We start from the raw sequence: 19,514 nt of genomic DNA on the forward strand, positions 1-19,514 counted from the left end.
GACAAACACAGACCATATTACCGTAGAGAATAATCTCGTGACACGCTTCGAGAAATGCCATTGGCGTGTTGTGATTTGAGACATACACCCTCATTTATCACCCAACAAAAGGAAAAACGTGCACACACAAGTCTACTTCCTTCATAGAGTGTTTTATAGCATCCACCAAGTGAGACCGCTTCGCTTAGTTGAAATTGAATGACGAACAAGGGATATAGAGAAGGTTTTGCATAGTTTTGGCTTTTTGCTAAACTGACATTTCCAAATATTGCAAGCTCAAGGGTAGCTTTATCATTATTCTCAGTATTATTATTATTATAGAAATGAATCAATTTTTATTCTCTGGCACTGGCAGGGTCGAGCTTCGTTAAAGAGAAACAAAATTATTGATCCTTTCACATAGCGCTGTTGAATAGTTGACTTTCAAATCTAGATTGAAATTAGAGGCTCCCCATTAATTTGCTGCCAAAGGAATGGCGGAAGAGCATCAAATAGATAAGAGCGATCAAGCAGTGACACATCCTTGCTTTACTCCGATGTGTACGTTGAAACTTTGATAACAAGAATCATTTAATGTATTATGCCCAGCATGTTTTCATGGAAAGAATTCTACTCGATAGTTTTTGTAAGCAGCTTGTGTCATTCAGGATTTGGAAGGGGCCATCTCTGTAGACAATGTCAAAAGCTTTAATAAGATCAATGAAGACAATGGACAGAGGCACTGTTTGACCTTTGAACTTTTCTTGTAGCTTTCGCATTTGTAGACTTTAGTAAGCGAAAGCCACGGGGATCCTGGGTAGACACTATGTGGAGAAAAGTGATAAAAAAAACAACCAGTGCACAATTAAGAAGCAATCATCTCAGCCGACAAAGAGAAGCGAACCGTAAAGAAAATGACTGGATCCCTTCAGCACACAGTCAGGTTCTACTTTCATATGTGAAGCATGATGGGGTAGAAAGCCTCTCGAGCTACAATAAGAAATGCTTCACGAGATGAGCCCCTAGTCGTCTTACGACTGAAGGCAGCCAATGTATGAAGCCCAAGACAAACATTTCAAAGATGTGTTTTAGAAAAGGGAGAAAAAACGGTGTCCCATTCGTAACTGCAGGCTCTTAAACAAGTCAAACTGTTAGAATTAAATGATTAAAAGAAGAAATTAGTTTGTTCAAGAAGAATCAAATAGTAAACGCAATAGAATTTTGTAATTGGAATTATTATATGTATACATATAACAAGATTAAGTTTGTCTCTGTTAATTATAAGTGTTACATAATTATGAACCACTATGTTCTGCAAGAGACCGGTGTGGACAATATAGAGGCACCAATAACCACTCGACAGCTGCGCTGGGTCGGACACTAATCCCGCATGGGAGACAACCGCATGCAAAAGGCGATCTTCTTTGGTGAGCTCAAAAGAGAACGGCGTAACAGAAGTGCCCCCCCCCCCGGTAAGCGCGATAAAGTTCAACTCAGGCGCCATTTCGCCCACACTGGCATAGAGGAAAGTAGCTGGCAGCAGATGGCCTCCTGACACTTGGAGAGCTCTCACAAAGGCCGCTGCACACACATTTGAGACCGAAAGAAAAGCCGTTGTTGAAGACAGGCGCAGAAGACGAAAAGAAAACTTAAATAGACCGCCAGCGGACAACGGCTTTGTCTGCACGAGATGCGGGATAATAAGCAGGTCGCTACTGTGTTTGCGTAGTCATGTGAAACACTGCACTCATCCTTAACCTTCGGAATTGAAGACATTGCCATTCTCATGAGCCACTTCACAAAACTGTGGACATTGCTTTATATTGAAAACTTAACAAGAGTAGCTACTTTTATCATACTCATCAAAGCCTTTAATTCAAATTAATGTTTATACACAGTTGACATAATAAAGGGCAAAGACACGAATCAGTGACATCAACAACAACAACATCATACACCAGGATCTCACCATTGCAACACTTCACTGCATTTTTCTATATTTAAAAGATGAATTCAGTCACAAGGCTAAATGATCAGCAAGCGATATCTTGAGCATACGTTCAATGCAGCCAGAAATTATTTCAAAGTAGTGTGAACCCTCGAGATAAAAAGAAAACTTAAATAGGTGTAACAAATCATCTTTTAAGAAGCTGTACGCTTGACTTGTTGTTCAAAGTACTTATCTCTATCCCTATCTCCAAGTTAATGTTAACATCGTCTAGTCTTTGGTCCGACTATTGTTAAGGATTTTCCTCTTCGGCTCGTAAACATTTCATATAGTTTCTATAAAATATACTTCTTAATCTACGGGAGGCAATATAAAATAGACCCAGCGGGGAGGAGGATGTTTATTTTCAGTTTGTAGTACGATGCTAGGACTACGAAAAAAACACCCACACCAGGGCCGACCTTAGATAATTGGAGTCCTTAAACGAAGTGAATTTGTGGCCCCCAAAATAAATTTACGCCATTTATTTAAAACCTAGTGTTCTCCAACAATAATATTGGGTACAAGTTTCGCTATTTCTTCTCTAAACGAATAATCGTCTAGTTTGCCTATGCCTAAGGCCGACCCTGCCTACACAACACTCTTCAGGTCTTCGGTTCAAATCCCCACCACAGTTCTAGGAAGGATGAATAGTTCCTCTCACTCTGGTCTGTACATCTGCCGCCTGTGCGGTTACAACAAAGCTAGTGTTTGTGTCAAAACCACGGCAGTGGAACATTGCTACACCGCAGTTCGTCCATCTCGAAACGACTTCACAAATCACAGCGGCAATCGTTCCCGTAACTCCTCTGCCGCAGAATTTCTTCTTTCAACTTCGAGTCAGAATAGTTCCCTCTACAGGACAAAGAGGGCGTCTCCTTCTGACTTTGGACCGAACTCAATTACTTCTCGTTTGCACTTGAGCGAAATCTCTATCACCAGCTTTCATAACATTGTTCTGAATTGACCGTGACTGTCTGGTAGTGGTGTGCTGAGTAGACTTAATATACTATTTCTAGAGATTAGATTCATAAGTTTTGCAGAACGAAGGTAGAAGAGCTCTAGTCGTTAAAAATGTATCTAATTAGCCCCCTGGCATGTTAAAATAAAACTAAAGTGTCTTTAAAAAAAAATTAAAGTTGTCTAATAAGAAGAACCTATATATTTATTGCAATATCCATCACTACTTTATCTCTATTCAACTTTTTTTTTTAAATTACCACTAATTAGTTGGTGGGAGGAATAACGTGAAAAAGAATTGTACCAGAGTGAGTTAATTTAAGCTTTCTTAAAATATTGCACTCCTCTGAGACTCCCTACTTAAAAAAACAATCCTAAATTCAGGCCCGAAAAAGTGAACCTTACGGACCTCAGACAGCACCTAAAATGACGAAAGTCAATTGACGAGATCTCTGGTATCTAGAAAATAAATTGTACATATAATTGAAAAGACAAGGTCTTATCTTCAATAATTGTCTTTAAGATAGAACACACTTTAAAAAAAAAATACTAAGTGATAAGTTGAATTATCTTCAACTATAAATTGCTTATATTAGCTTGAAATCCAAATGTAAACATCAATTGATTTTTTTTTCTTTTATAAACCATATGTATTACTGACTATTCCATAGCTTGATTAAAGCAAGCGGTTTTGGTCTGCCTGTGAGTGTATTCTAAAGTAGTGTCGCGAGGTCAGATGTTTTACCGCGGATTGAATGTGGTGACCAAAATATTAAATTTGTTGATGTCATGCAATTCTGCAAATTCACTTGTGACTAAGTGTACATGCTAATTAGTTTTACATGATTGTACAGTTTTCACCTTTTCATTTCTCGGCCTACATGCCCTATCTATATCAGGGATGTTAGTTGGTGCCACATTATATGATGACAATGACTAATCGATTGGCTTCCGAAATTCAATTTGTAGGCATTAGCATTGAATTAATCTAGTTTTTAATACTTCACGCGTGACCTCAACAGTTATTACCCTTAAAAGTTCAGGGTTAGCAGACAAACCTGGTTTTAAATATGTCAAAATGTAATCAGGGCAGGCCTTAGGTATAGGCAAAGTAGGCAGCAGCGTAGAGCCTCCGATTGGTGAAGCCTCGCAAAGGACTCAAAAAACAATTTTTAGTGAAGAAATAGCGAAACTTGTCCTCAATGGTATTGTTGGAGAACACTAATAATAAGGCTTGCCTTCGAGTCCAAAGAATAATGAGGAATGCAGTATTTCCAGTGGCTAACCAGCCTCAGCTATGGAGTACACTAGGTTTTAAATAAATTGGGTAATTTGAGTGTTTTTTTTTTTATGTTTCTTTTTTTTCTTATTTATTTGTTTCATTTGGGGGCCACCGAATTCACTTCGCTATAGGGCCTCAAAATTTCTAAGGCCGGCCCTCTTGATGTAATGGTACCAGTAGAACCAGTAGAAGTAGAACCAGTACCAAAAGTTGCCCTGGACTGAAAATACTTCAGAGACGTCCTGTAACCTCTTGGAGAGCGACAAGCTAAAGAGACGTGCTATCGTCTGGTGTTGAGACTTACGAAACTGCTGGTTATCCAATGCAACACACTTACAAGACTGCGCAAAGAAAAATCCCCAAGTTAAATCCTGCGACATTTTATTTTCCCACACTACTCTCTAACCTCAATGACATCACGCTGAACACTATATAAGCAAAACGAAATGGTCTGTTGGTACTGAAAACTAGTGAAGTCTTGAATATATGGCACTATTGGGTAATTTTAAACATGGGGCCAAATTCATAAAAAGAAAACGTTTTGGTATATCCGGTCTAGTAAGGGAAGTGTTGCTAAGCTATGTGTTTTTGTTAAAGTTCTTTGCTTTTTTTTATTATTATTATTTATTTTTTTTTTTTTTTTGCATTTTATAACATTACCTTTTTTTTACCTTTTACCTTTACCTATCCCTTAGTCTGTTGGACCGTTGGGGCACCAGGCAAGATTTGTCTTTCTCCATTCCTCCCTTTTTTTTGCCTTGTTCAGAACCTCTCTCAATGGCAGGCCTGTCCATTCTTTAATGTTGTCCTCCCATCGCTTTTTCTGTCTGCCTCTTCTTCTTTTCCCTGGCACTGTTCCCTGAAGAAAGGTCTTTGCGAGCCCCGTAGATCTCGTAATGTGGCCAAAGGTTTTAAGCTTTCGTTTTTTCACAATAGTAAGCAGGTCGTCATGAGCTCCGATCGCTACAGTAACCCTGTCTCTGATTTCTTGGTTTGTGATGCGGTCTTTGAATGTGATGCCTAGGATCCTTCTGTAGCATCTCAATTCCATTGCTAGGATCCTCCTCTCAAGCTCTGCATTCAACGTCCACGACTCACAAGCATATAAAAATGTGGCCATGACCAGAGAGCGCATCAGTCTAATTTTGGTGCCGAGGGCTAAGCCCTTATCTTTCCATATTATTTTAAGTTTTGAAAGGGCTGCTGTGGACAGTGCTATTCGGGCCAATAATTCGGGTTTTGTTCCCTCATCTGAGACAATAGCTCCGAGGTATTTGAAGCTGTTAACTCTAGTTAGCTTTTCACCTCCAATACTGATGCCTCTTTTAAAGCCCTGATGGCTATTGGTCATAATTTGAGTTTTTTCGGCATTTATTTGCATGCCATATGCTGCGGAAGTCTTGTCAATGCGCATCACCAGGTCAGCTAGTTCTTCTTCTGTCTCTGCTAGGCCGTCAATGTCATCTGCGAAGCGCAAGTTAGTAATTCTTCTTCCTCCAATGCTAACAGGATATAATTTTCTAAGTTCTTCAATTTGTAACTTTAATTTAGTTGGCAACAGTGAAGTTCAACTTAGCGTCTCTGCTATTGTTTAGTTTATCGTGAAAATCTCCAATGGCGCGGGGGGGGGGGGGGGGGGGGAAGGGGGGTATGGCTTTGGAATGCAGTGATCTTTTGGAATTGTTATAGAATTGTGCAAGACTTCATGCGCGAACTTTCACCTCGACTGGATAATAAAAAGTTGTCATAAGAAATGATTCTATTTTTTTTTTACTTTTTTTTTACTACAACGAAAAAGTGAGCTAACAGAAGCAAATTGAAGAAAAACAGGATCATGTCCAAACTATGCTTTTGATGTGTGATGCCAACTGCCAGGATATTGTCCCAGGTTCAGCTGGCCAGGATATTGTCCCAGATTCAACTGGCCAGGATGTGTCACTGTGATTGTAAATATATTACATGGTGACAAAGGTCGACCACAACAATAGTCGTGACCTTGGCCGAGAAGGAGGCGTTGCACATCGCGTAACGTTCAGTTATTAAAGCCTAGATCTAATGTGAAGAGAGAGAGAGAGAGAGACAGAGAGAGATAGAGAGATAGATAGAGAGAGAGAGAGAGAGAGAGAGAGGATGTGAGAAAAAGATGAACTGTCCACTCAGAGATCCTCGTCTAATGTAATCTGTCCCAAAATGTATGTACATACTGGGAAAATACTTGTATATCAGTGGCGTAGCTAAGGTGGGGGAGAGAGGGGAGAATTTGAAAATCCCCCAAATGAGTGTTATTTTACATTAAAAATTAAATATTACGCAACATGCAGTGGCCCCAAATAGGTCAAGCCCCCCACCCCCAGGCCCCCAAATGATGGCGAATTCCTAGCTACGCCACTGTTGCATATATACATTGTCTCTTCAGAATTGGAATATCGTATTCTTTATGTTGCAGCCAAAGTATCGAGAGAAACAGACACAACGACCAGGTGCCCACCGCAGACGACAATGGGAGAAAATCGGTTCAACTGTTTCGTTCTCATCAACCTGTTCAACGCCAACCGATTCACCAGCAGTTGGTTCACTGTAAACCAGGTAAATGTTTAATTAGGAGATTCACATTTTCACTTGAAACTTAGAGCTAGTGAGAGGGAAGACTTGGGGGGGGGGGCACAATGTGGCCATCATTTCATCACTGCAAAAATTAAACAAATTTAATGTATTTGGCCAGGAAAAAGATGGTTGACAGATCTTGTGTGGTGCCCCAACGATTCAACAGACTAAGGGGTAGGTGAAGGTGAAGCCAGGCCGTTGGAACAAAACGTCACTTCATTATGTCATTACATGTATTTTAATTGTTAAAACTGTTCTTTCAAAAAAAAAAAGATTTATTCGTCCTACGAATGTCCATGCGTTAATCTAGGAGTGCAAGTTAATTAGGCATTTAAATTCTACTAGATCATTAATTTCCAAGTTTATTCATTAGGTAAGGAGTACCACTCAATGGAATTCCTCAGCATATAAAATAGGAAATTCCTCATAGCATATAACATAGGGAATAGAAATATATGGAATAGTATTACATGTTATGGAATAAGAAATGTGCCATTGTCTTTCTTAGTATTTTCTTAGGTTGTATTTTGGTATTTGAAAGCTATGGTTCAGTGTTTCGGAATCAGTTTTTGTAACCAGATTGAGTGATGTCTTTGTTCAGACATAGGTTTAAGTTCCTCGATTGTGGATATTTCTTAAAGCTGCTCCTGTATTTTTATGGATTGGGAACTGCGCTTGCTCTTGAGCTTAAGGGCTCAGGATGAAGAATGTCTTGAGCTTTAGGGTTCAGGGTGAAGAATGTCTTGAGCTTTAGGGTTCAGGGTGAAGAATGTCTTGAGCTTTGGGGTTCAGGGTGAAGAATGTCTTGAGCTTAAGGGTTCAGGGTGAAGAATGTCTTGAGCTTAAGGGTTCGTGATGAAGAATGACTTCAACTCTTTGGGTTAGGTCGTAAGAGATTAGTACGTAACAGTCATATTAAACAGTAGTGGGTGATAGAAGAGTAGAGAGCAAAACGTGCGCCCGGGACAAGTTACTTTATTGTCGCCCCCTACCCCATTTACCATGAACATATATAGGCGCCTCTGTGTGTGTGGCGCCCCCCTGAGGGTAGCGCCCAGGGCATCGTACCCCCTCACTACGCCTTTGGCAAGTGGCGATCTGATTAATATTAAAATAATCCGATTGGATAAACTGGCTTATTAAGTTATTTTAATTGTATATAATTTTCATCTTTCTGCGAACCCTGTGTTTAGCCTCGGGCCACAATTTGAGAACCACTGGCGTATGTGATCAGACAAGTGTAAGAGCATGTTGATTCCCAGACCTCAAGGACCAGAAGTCAGCAGATCTGGGACAGTCAAAAAGATTATGAAACACTGTTTCCTTTTCCACCCGCATGGAGAACACGTGACCAGGGGCGGCCTTTGAAGCCGATTGGACGTTCTATATGAACAAAGTGTACTATAAGAGCTACAACGGTGCATACACTTTCGCAGACCCGACTTTTGAGGAAGGGCTAGACTACGGGTTTTCAAAAAAATTAATTAAAAAAAAATACTCCCGCGTTTTATTTTATTATTATTTTTTTTTAAACACGGCAGCACGATGTCTATGCACAGAAGCCTATTGGGAAAAAAAAAACTTAATACGTCATCGCCAAACTTTCTGGAAGCTGATTGGCCGAACTAGCTGTACAAGCACATCAACTGGTTCAATACAGGCTAGGTTACAGTACCAAATAAGGAATCCTTCTCGTACACCCTCAACCTTTTTTTTTCCATTGCAGACTAAAGGAACAATTTATTTAATGTATACGTACCAATTTTTTATGCGACATAAATTTTTGAGAGCCATGCAATTTTAATTGCATAAATCTGAGTCGTACCTCAAAAATAAAATAAAGTTTGAGAACTCAGTCGACAAGAGCAAAGACGAAGACAGAAAAAAAAACGATTTTGTAAATAATGCAACTAGATGAATACAACATTTAACGTCCTGGTAGAGTCTTGTGAACAAAAATATCTGGCTTTTCTAAAGGAATGTTACATGTAATAAGCTAGAGAAGACTCAAGACGCATGTTCACTGTGTTTGTTCGTTTTACATGTTTGGAATGTTCCTTCAGAGTTGAAATTAATCTACCTCCTATTCCAAACCTCCCGCAGGACGATGGGAGATGGAAGCGGGCAGGGTGTGAACCCAGGACCATAGAGACAACTGAACGACAGTCCACCGCGCATACCGCACGACCAGCCATCCGTGTTGTTTTAAGTATCATGTTAAGAAAGAATATTCGGATAGAATATATATAGCAATGTGGATACATAAATAAAGTAAAAAGTTGAATGGATCTAACTCACCAATCGTAAATAAACACATTTAGACACGTCATAATATTGATAAAACAATGAAAAATAGGTATCACGTGACAGCCACTATGGATTACATAATTTGTATAGAATATATATAGAATCATATGACTAGATGTTGTTTGTTTACAATTGGTGAATGAGGTCCATTCTCTTCCTTTTATACAAAATCATGGTTTGGGATCGAAGCCTAACGACACAGTGCATGCATGACTAAATGCATGACGCGTAGGACGTAATCATCTTCTTTTTTGAAGTAACGTCTGTATTATATAAGATAAGATAAGAAGATAAGATAAACCAATTGATTGAGAATAAATATAAATCTTTTCCTTTTTGCCAGACCTCTTTCTTTTAAACTAGCTATTGTACGCGTCTTTTAAAGTGACTTTAATTTGTGAGCAGAGATGACGTTCCCTCAATTTTTGTTTTTTAAAGAAAACATTTTTTTAAATTTGCATATGTGGAAATCCGAATTACTATGCATAAGTTATCGAACGTGGAATTATCATAACCTGAGAGTTCCAGATTTATTTAAATCTCTTTGCGTTCAATCGATGCTTCCAGATCTTTCAGACCAGATAAATCACATGATCAAGCTCTCATTAAGGTCAAGATAGAGAAAGACTAACCCTATTTCCTAACCCATGACCACTACTTCCTAACCCATGACCACTACTTCCTAACCCATGACCACTACTTCCTAACCCATGACCACTACTTCTGACATTTTGCCTACTGCCTGTTTGAACCTTATAAAAGCGAAAGGAGGGGGAAGACAATGCAGGTTAATCTATTATCTAGGAAATTATCCATCTGCAAATTGTAATTTCCATGAGTTAAATTATTGTAATGTTCTTACAAACGCGATCTGCAAACACGGATGGACGCACGCATACGCACACACACTCACAAACACACACAACCTTTTATTGCTGATTTGGCGCTAGTTTAGGTTTGAATGTATGCGGACTTCTTTGAAGAGTTAACGCCCTTTATTAAAGATTAAAGATTTAACTATCCTGAGGGGATAACATTTATGGGCATCTTACAAGCATGTATGTGCATGTTACAATTATGTATGTGCATCTTACGTGTATTTACTGTGCATGAAGATCATCAAAGAACCGGAGAAAGTGGACATTTAAATCAAGATCTTATTTCTGGTTATTGCTGTTTTAAGGCTAAGCAATAAATAAATAAATACATTATAGCTTTTTATATAGCGCTAGTTTCATGCTTATAGCATGTTCAGAGCGCTAAGGTCCAATCTTATTTGTCGACCTGTGGGGGGAGGGGAAGGTTGTCTGTGCTGCCTTTAGGCGCTCAGCAAACACAACTCTCCTCGAGTCTGGTGTCGAACCTCGAGCCCCCTTCATAGGTAGCCAAGACAAGTTCAAGCGTACTTAGCCTCTCGATTAAGTGGGTAATCGATTCTGTTTGATCATATAACCATCCAAAGTTTTAAAAAAAAGGATTTTATTTTATTTCTATTGTGCTTTATTAGTTGAAAGAGAAAGCATGACAGACAAAAAAAATTAATTTCAGGTACATTTCAAAATTTAGAAATGGTGGTTGTCGAGTGGTAAAGCGTTTGCCTTCTGAACTTACAGGTAAATAGTTCCAATCCTATCCGTTGAAACCCCCCTGCCGTCCTGCAGTAGGTTGGGGCCTGGATGTTCTGATCATTTCAAAAGGATGATTCGAAATATGCAAAACGAAAATCTCTGTGAAGATTAATTTTAAGCTTAAAGATTTGTTAGGACATCTAACCAGCTCTTAGGAGTATCTGATATCAGTAGGCGAAAGCAAAGAAGGTTGGACGTTGTGGTGATCACATGTCACCCTCGTCAACTGTCGGTCATAGAAACAGATGAGCTTTACAAAGCTTTAAAAGCACAAATTGCTAGTCATTTTAGCTAAAGACCAGCTTTGGCGCCATATTGTCTTAGCTGACATACAAGTACCTGGCTGCATGCGGCTTCAGAACGAAACAGCTGGAGGTCACTCACAAAGGCCGCGGGACACACATTTGAGACCAAAAGAAAATCCACTGCCGAGGACAGACGCAGACGACGCAAAGAAAATCTTATTCGACCACCGGCGGACAATAGTTATGCTTGCCCTGGATGTGGCAAAATATGTAGGTCACAGCTGGGGTTGCGTATCCACGGGAAATACTGCATTCCTCAATCTTCGGACTCGAAAACAAGCTTTATTATTATTATTATTGTTAGCTATAAAGAGAGTCAGCTCACCTTTTGTTTTTTTTTTCTTTTCTCTCTAAGTCATGTTTATTTACAGTGAATTCCCAGCTTATATTTATCTTATTTAATCTGTTCCCCTTGGTGCATACATGTTAAATATAAAGGAATGCCACTTATTCTACAGTTAAATTCTTAGGGGGGGGGCCAAAGCAATTTTGGCGATCTTAGAAGTGATACGTGGGATTCCAAAGACATAACAATAGAAACTGCTAATAGATTCAACCTCAGGTAAACGACCCACAATCTATGATGGCATGTGCTTTAGAGATAGATCCACCAAGACTCGCCAAGTAAGATATTAATTAACAAAGGCATTGGACTCTGGGCAAAGTTCGGTGAAACTTATGGCATTTGATTAGATCTCTTCGTGCAAACTTGGGAAAACCCTAATAAAAGGAAAATAAATACGCTTAGAAAATGGGGGGGGGGGGGGGGGGAGAGGGGGCACGGTGGCTGAGTGGCTTGGCTTCCGAACCAGGGATTCTGGGATCGAATCTAGGGGAATACTGGGATTTTTTAATTCGGGATTTTTCGGGCGCCCCTGAGTCCTTTCAACTCTAATGGATACCTGACTTTAGTTGGGTAAAGTAAAGGCGTTTGGTCTTTGTGCTGGCCACACGACACCCTGCTCGTTAACCGTTGGCCTAAGAAACAGATGACCTTAACATTATCTGCCCTATAGGTCGCAAGGTGTGAATGTGGAACTTACTTTTTTACTTACTTAGAAAATCGACATGATAAGCCGAAAAAAAATTGGAATTTGTTAACCTAGAATTAAGAGCTATGCTAGAGCCAAAAGAAATAATTTTAAATAATTTCTTTAAAGACTTTACTAGCATATCCAAGGGAAATACTCAGTGAATAGGCTACCTAGTAACATCTCTAAATCCTTCCGAAAATCCTAGGCATCAGGGGAAAAGAAAAAAGTACATATTACATTATGAGTCTGTTATTTGTTTGTCTTAACTGTTTCGGGTGTTCCTACTTCCTACTCCTAGCCTCCCGCAGGACGACAAGGGATGGCAGCTGGCAGGGCATGAACCCGGGACCATAGAGACGACCGAATAACAGTCCAGCCCGCATAACGCACGACCAGGTAGCCTGTTATATCTAGGTTTAATTCAAGACAGCGGCTGGCTTTGTTTTATAATGACTAAAATATTACGAAAATTTCCATGTCAACAGAGTCTGACTCCACTGAGGTCATTTCCTTTCATTTCCACATTCGCACCATTCCACATTCGGCAATATTCCACATTCGCACCGTTCCACATTCGCACCATTCCACATTCGCACCATTCCACATTCGCACCGTTCCACATTCGCACCATTCCACATTCGCACCATTCCATATTCGCACCGCTCTTCTACTCTGTGCTGCGACAAACTAGAGGTAACCAACGAACCATCTTTTGGATAAATCTAAAAAAAAAAAAAGGTTACAAAGACAGTTTGTGTGGAAACACAAACTCAAAATCGGCCCCCGAAGTGGTCAAACCAGGCAGGTAAAATGGTACGTTGCAATATTTTCAGAAAGAACGTCGGAATGAAATTCTATCAAAGACAAATGACAGAGAAGAATGGAGAAAGAAGGTTGACAAATCTTGCGTGGTGCCCAAGCAGTCCAGCAGACCAAAGGATAGGTGAAAGTGAATGTGAAGTAAGATGTGAACCTGGCCTAACTGATGTCTTATAATGAATATTTAATTGTTTTGTAAAAAGTCAAACTCTTATTCCTCAAGAAAAATCATTTCCCTAAAAAAAAAATGGCTACAGATTGGAGCTGTAGTTTACGTGATAATATGAAAAAATTACTTATTAATTATTGTTTTAAATTATGCCCTACATTTATGCATTTTAAATAGATTTTTTCTCTTTAAAAAAAACATTTTTTTTGTGTGTAAATGTAGTAGTTAGTATAACAGAACTTACTTAACTTTGCAATACAAATGTAAAAAAAAAACAATTGACAAAAAATCTAAAACCGTTTTCATAAATGTTTTAAAAATTTGGTAATTTGCAAACTCCCTTACTAAAAAGCCTCCCGTATTTGTTACTATTAATAGTGAATACTTGTAAAAGTAATGTATTAGTATGGAAAAAATGCTTGCAATACCGCTAACAAGACGCCATGATATTCAAGGACTATGAAAAAGAAAATGAATAGAAACTTTCATCCTACCTGTGCTCCCACTTCTGCGACATAAAAAGAAGCATTCAATATCACACACACATACATACAGGTTGTCAAACACACAAACGATGCCTTCCTCTTGTGGAGCCTACATCGTGATGACTATCCACTCTTCTTTCAAAGCAGACGATGTTAATGACGGGAGCACTAGCCACGACGGCCACAATATGTGAGTTTGGGCGCCCAACGCATACCTTTGCATATCTCAGCGCTCACATTCATTGCCCCCAACTGCCGGTCATGCCTGCACGATACTGACCAATAATAAAGGTCTATGGTAACCGTGGTTCAAGTCCCGTGTGTTTGATAAAGGAAGCTACCCCCTCGACCAACTGGTCCACAAAGGATATTGGACCACAGCCAGCACAGTGAGCACACACTGCATATCTACACAAAAGAGATTGGACCACAGCGCACTGAGCACACACTGGATATCTACACAAAAGAGATTGGACCACAGCGCACTGAGCACACACTGGATATCTACACAAAAGAGATTGGACCACAGCCAGCACAGTGAGCACACACTGGATATCTACACAAAAGAGATTGGACCACAGCCAGAACAGTGAGCACACACTGGATATCTACACAAAAGAGATTGGACCACAGCGCACTGAGCACACACTGGATATCTACACAAAGAGATTGGACCACAGCGCACTGAGCACACACTGGATATCTAAACAAAAGAGATTGGACCACAGCCAGCACAGTGAGCACACACTGGATATCTACACAAAAGAGATTGGACCACAGCGCACTGAGCACACACTGGATATCTACACAAAAGAGATTGGACCACAGCGCACTGAGCACACACTGGATATCTACACAAAAGAGATTGGACCACAGCCAGCACAGTGAGCACACACTGGATATCTACACAAAAGAGATTGGACCACAGCCAGAACAGTGAGCACACACTGGATATCTACACAAAAGAGATTGGACCACAGCGCACTGAGCACACACTGGATATCTACACAAAGAGATTGGACCACAGCGCACTGAGCACACACTGGATATCTAAACAAAAGAGATTGGACCACAGCCAGCACAGTGAGCACACACTGGATATCTACACAAAAGAGATTGGACCACAGCGCACTGAGCACACACTGGATATCTACACAAAAGAGATTGGACCACAGCGCACTGAGCACACACTGGATATCTAAACAAAAGAGATTGGACCACAGCCAGCACAGTGAGCACACACTGGATATCTACACAAAAGAGATTGGACCACAGCGCACTGAGCACACACTGGATATCTACACAAAAGAGATTGGACCACAGCGCACTGAGAACACACTGGATATCTACACAAAAGAGATTGGACCACAGCGCACTGAGCACACACTGGATATCTACACAAAAGAGATTGGACCACAGCCAGCACAGTGAGCACACATGGATATCTACACAAAAGAGATTGGACCACAGCGCACTGAGCACACACTGGATATCTACACAAAAGAGATTGAACCACAGCGCACTGAGCACACACTGGATATCTACACAAAAGAGATTGGACCACAGCCAGCACAGTGAGCACACACTGGATATCTACACAAAAGAGATTGGACCACAGCGCACTGAGCACACACTGGATATCTACACAAAAGAGATTGGACCACAGCGCACTGAGAACACACTGGATATCTACACAAAAGAGATTGGACCACAGCGCACTGAGCACACACTGGATATCTACACAAAAGAGATTGGACCACAGCCAGCACAGTGAGCACACACTGGATATCTACACAAAAGAGATTGGACCACAGCGCACTGAGCACACACTGGATATCTACACAAAAGAGATTGCACCACAGCGCACTGAGCACACACTGGATATCTACACAAAAGAGATTGGACCACAGCCAGCACAGTGAGCACACATGGATATCTACACAAAAGAGATTGGACCACAGCGCACTGAGCACACACTGGATATCTACACAAAAGAGATTGAACCACAGCGCACTGAGCACACACTGGATATCTACACAAAAGAGATTGGACCACAGCGCACTGAGCACACACTGGATATCTACACAAAAGAGATTGGACCACAGCGCACTGAGCACACACTGGATATCTACACAAAAGAGATTGGACCACTGCCAGAACAGTGAGCACACACTGGATATCTACACAAAAGAGATTGGACCACAGCGCACTGAGCACACACTGGATATCTACACAAAAGAGATTGGACCACTGCCAGAACAGTGAGCACACACTGGATATCTACACAAAAGAGATTGGACCACAGCGCACTGAGCACACACTGGATATCTATACAAAAGAGATTGGACCACAAAGCAATGAGCCCATGTTATACCAAAGAGATTGGACCGTGTAGAAATAGTCTTGCTTATTTACTTGCTTGTGTAATATGTAATATATATAAATGTAATATAAATGTTTATGTGTGTGGAGGAAATATATGCTATAGAAATAAAATTATCGTAAGTGTGACTTTATAGCAATGCATTAGGATTTTATTACGTTCTTTACAGTTTGGTCAATAAAATGAAGATTTCTTAATGTTCAGGAGTATCTTGTTTCATTTTATAGTTATACCCATGCCAAAAGAGATTTTGTTATTCTATATTTATGTCTAACTAGACATTCTTTAGACCTTATCATTAAGATGGGTTTAAGCTTAAGATTACTAACACAAAACGTTTGTGGAAAGACAAAACCAACAAAAGGTACTTCCCCAAAGCATGCCAGGGGCCCTATTGAGTTAAATTGGCTCAAAAGAGTACTTTAAAAATCCTAACGATTCAAGTCCAGTCTCTATCAGGATTCGAACTCTGTACCCCCTCAGCTTGAAAGCCAAACGTTTTACCCCTCGATTTATCTTCTAATAGCTCTAGCAGTAAAAGAAAAATGCTTTACACATTGTGGCAAATTAAGTAAATTGATTTGATGCTTAAATATAGCAGGTGGTGTCACTATATAAGTGTGCGTTGCTCTGGGTTTTGAAAACAAAAATGCCTTGAAGTGATAGGAGATGACATTACCAGATAAAACAATATTATTAATACATAATTTCGATTCTAGATATAGATTATGTCAATATAAATATAAATACTTTGTGGAATATTTTATTTAGTTTAAATATTGTCATTTAAAGACACACACACCCCTATAATCACATCTTGCGCCAATAGTTTTTAGTAAATACTGTGTAAACAACTGGTCTAGATGTATAAAACAAGTTGCTTCAGACAAGACTGGCAGTAACTAAAGCACAGCCTAGTCTAATGTTATAAATAGATCAATGCATATAGTACACACTGACCTAGATAGAGAAGTAAGATCTAGTTTGCAATGGATTAAATCTTATAAGTCTAATTATTAAAAAATAATTGTAAGACAAATGAAACGTAATTTAAGCATTTTTGTTTAGTTTTCGTTAATGTATTGCTTTTGTTTCAATTCAATGTTTAAAATTACAAAATCCTAATTAATATAGATCTAGATTTAGAATGTAAAAGATCTAGATCTAGAATCTACATAGAACATAAAAAAACGTCAATGCCCAGGTTTCATTTTCCCAAGACGAAAATGTTGCAGGCGTTTGAATTTACGTATGAAAGGGAAGAAAAAAAAATCTACTAATTGCAGGGGCGTCACTTTCAATTCATGTGCTACACACGATTCTTGCTTAAGCACGACAAACCTTGATTACATTCTAAATTCTAGAGTAAACTCTTTCCCTGTGCCTCGCGTTATAACTCCGTTTGATCTGTACACTTAAAGAGCTTAATTAGAATCTTTGCACTACAGAACAAGGCTAAACAAGGTAACAGTGAGAAGGTACAGAAAGATCTAGATCTATATAGTCTAGATCTAGTTCTAAATCTAGTCTAAGAGCACCAGTACAACTAACACTATTAAATAACATAATGATAAACATAAAACCAAATCTAGATCCAGATCTAGACTTTATTCTTTATTTACCTTTTAAGAATCCATGCACCTATTCCGTAATCAGAATGAAAATAAATCCGGCGAATGCTAATAGTTTCACGAATAAAATATGGAATGCAGGAGAATTTAGACGATCAACGTACTGTTTCAAATAGCAGGTTGCCTTCACTATGCAGTGAAGTGTATTTTTAAACTCCCTCGTGGAACCCGAAAATATAGGTTTCAAGGCCAAAGAATTCTCCTCTTTCCCCCGTTTATTTTTATTCACACGAAGCCAGTCAGTGATCTCCCCTTACAAGCAGAGCGCGATTGCGTATGACACATGACGCGTCTTCGCAGACGATCTTGTGTCCCACTAGGAAGATAGCAGGGTTTTTTTTTTAAGTTTTTTTATGGGTATTTTTACGTAATAACGAGTGAGAGGGATGCAAACAGAGAGAGAGAGAGTGCGTGATAGAGTCGGAAGAGATATCTAGATGTACTAGCAAGTGCACCAATATGCTATAGAGTTGCAGGCCAAGAAGTGTCTATTTCGACTAAAGTTGTATCTTATCTTAAAAAAGATTTTTACGTCCTACACATTTCATATAACAATCTAGTCATGCATGTTAATTAATGACTTAAACTCTGCTGCTAAGTCGTTGATTTTCCTGGCTGATTAAGGCAACCCATTCCATTCTCTAATGACGCTAGAGAAGAAGGAGCACTTGTATAAATTTGTTCTAGCGTATGGAATTAGAAATGTGCCTACATCTTTGGGTCTTTAATTGATTATTTAATTTTTTTTTTATTTTATTTTATTTTTTTTTTTGTAATTGTAAGTTATGGTTTAGTGTTTTATGTATTATAGCTACTTTACTTGTGTTCTACTGTCCTGAAGTGTCTTTAGTGATTTTACTAATAGTGTTGCTCTAGTCAAATGTGAATATTCGTTTGTTGTAATTCTCACTGCTCTATTTTGTATTTGTTATAGTTTCTTAATATTTTCCTGAGCTGTGGGGTCCCAAACAGAGGATGCATATTCTAATATTTACCTAACTAAAGGTAAATAGCATTTTACTTTTATGTTCTTGCTTGATTTGTAAAAAATATTTTAATAAGCCCTAATGTTTGGCTTGATTTTTTAATAATTTCATCACTATGGAGATTCCACGATAACTGTTCATTTATTATTACACCTAGATATTTTGTTTTAGTTTTTTTGTTACTCTTAATAGCTGACATTTTTCTGGGTGGAAAGTCGTGCTCCAATTTGGTTCCCATTTCTGTAATTTATCTAATTCTCTTTGCAAAATATCTGTGTCTTGTGTTGTTTTTATTGTTCTATATATTATGCAATCGTCTGCAAATAATCAGTCTTTTGTTTCTGAAGTAATGCCGCTTGGTAAGTCATTTATGTAAATTACAAACAGTAGTGGGCCTAAGACTGTTTCTATTATTGGTGTTAATTAGGAGCCATTTATTATTACAGTTTGTTCTCTCCCTATCAGAAAATCCTGAATCCACTGATGCAATGAACCGTTAATGCCAAAGTATTTTAGTTTTTTTTATGCAAACTATGGTGGTGAATTTTGTCGAACGCCTTAGAAATGTCTAATAAAATTGCATCTATGTGTTCAGTATTACCGAATCCCTTTAAAAAATCATCAATTACTCCTATTAGTTGAGCTTCACCTGACCTACAATTCCCAACGCCATGCTGGTAAGGAGTAAGGACATTATGTTTCTCTAAGTGATCTCTGATGTTGCTTATGTTAAAAGAATTTAAAGGCCCTAATTACAAGCAAATACAATTGATTTTTCTTTCACTTAGAAAAAAAAAAGTGTGACCTTCAACCCAGTCATGAAAATACATTGAGAAACGTTGGTCCAGGTTGAGAAGAATGTATCTGTCACCCCCCCCCCCCCCCCAAACAAATATCATTGAAAAATAATGTGTCAATAGAACGTACCTATTCGAGTCATTCATTTTCTTTACAG

General features: G+C 39.0%; 1 protein-coding gene across 4 annotated transcripts in view; it reads right to left on the reverse strand.

The window, feature by feature from the left end:
- LOC106065401 (uncharacterized) overlaps positions 1–17,835 on the reverse strand; it is a 127,357-nt gene extending 109,522 nt beyond the window's left edge. For all 4 annotated transcript variants that reach the window (XM_056026096.1, XM_056026094.1, XM_056026093.1 and 1 more), the window contains exon 1: positions 17,565–17,835. The gene's annotated coding sequence lies outside the window, so the exon portion shown is untranslated. The remainder of the gene's footprint in view (positions 1–17,564) is intronic.
- Between the last annotated feature and the right edge of the window lie 1,679 nt (positions 17,836–19,514).

The sequence above is a fragment of the Biomphalaria glabrata genome, chromosome 4, assembly GCF_947242115.1.
Source record: "Biomphalaria glabrata chromosome 4, xgBioGlab47.1, whole genome shotgun sequence".
Taxonomy (NCBI): domain Eukaryota; kingdom Metazoa; phylum Mollusca; class Gastropoda; family Planorbidae; genus Biomphalaria; species Biomphalaria glabrata.